The sequence below is a fragment of the Gekko japonicus genome, unplaced genomic scaffold (assembly GCF_001447785.1).
Source record: "Gekko japonicus isolate JY-2015 unplaced genomic scaffold, Gekko_japonicus_V1.1 scaffold34792, whole genome shotgun sequence".
NCBI classification, from domain to species: Eukaryota; Metazoa; Chordata; class Lepidosauria; order Squamata; family Gekkonidae; genus Gekko; species Gekko japonicus.
The window spans coordinates 1-1,071 of NW_015220919.1; the positions used below are offsets into that span (position 1 = coordinate 1).

General features: G+C 40.4%; 1 pseudogene; it reads left to right on the top strand.

The window, feature by feature from the left end:
• Nucleotides 1-7: 7 nt before the first annotated feature.
• LOC107125279 lies at nt 8-900 on the top strand (annotated as a pseudogene).
• The last annotated feature ends 171 nt before the right edge of the window (nt 901-1,071 follow it).

Consider the following 1,071-nt stretch of genomic DNA (forward strand, 5'->3'; position numbering starts at 1 on the left):
TGAATTCATACTGTTGGGCTTTGCTGAATCTCCGAAGCTTCATATCTTTTTCTTTGCCCTCTTTCTGTCTCTTTATGTAATCACTTTGCTTGCCAACATTCTCATTATCTTGGTTGTAAAAAATGATCCACTACTGAACACTCCCATGTACTTCTTTTTGATGAATTTGGCATTCTTGGAGATCTGCTATTTATCAGTAACCATCCCTAAGATGCTGGAAAACTTGCTAGCAGAACATAAAGTCATCTCAGTGTTTGGGTGTGCTGTGCAAATGTTCTTCTTCCTGCTTTTTGGAATTGCAGAGTGTTTTCTCCTGGCTGCCATGGCACTGGACCGGTATTTCGCCATATGTCGCCCTTTGCGCTACACAGTCATTATGAACAAGAATATCTCAGTCAAATTGGTCACTGGCACCTATGCATGTGGGATTATCGTTGGAGTGACACACACCACCGTCACATTCGGTCTCCCATTTTGTGGTGTGGTCATCAATCATTTCTTCTGTGATATCCAGCCAATGTTGGAACTGGTCTGTGGGGACACCTTCCTAAATGATGTCCGCATAATTGGAATAGCAATGATAGCGATCATGACGCCATTTCTGCTTATAATTCTATCATATGTTAGCATTGTCTTTACAATCCTTGGGATGCCATCATCAGAAAGTAGGTATAAAGCTTTTTCTACCTGCTCCTCCCACCTGGTAGTAGTTTCCTTATTTTATGGAGTAGGTAGCTGCATTTACTTAAAGCCAAAATCCAGCTATTATCCAGCAGTGGACAAGCTTTTATCCCTTTCTTACACTGTTTGACACCACTACTAAACCCTCTGATCTACAGCCTAAGAAACAACGAAATCAAAGGTGGCTTTAAGAAGCTATGGAAGAAAATCTTTCACTGATGTTAAAGATGGGGGAGGAAGGGGAAGCCAGAATTTTAAAAAGATTTGCTAGGTTTTGTAAGCTGCATGTCTTTAAACTGTTTTGAACATATTCATATTTTTCCTCATGATGAAGTATTATATAAATGCTATAGATGAATTACCCTGACCTGGATAGCCCAGGCCAGTCTG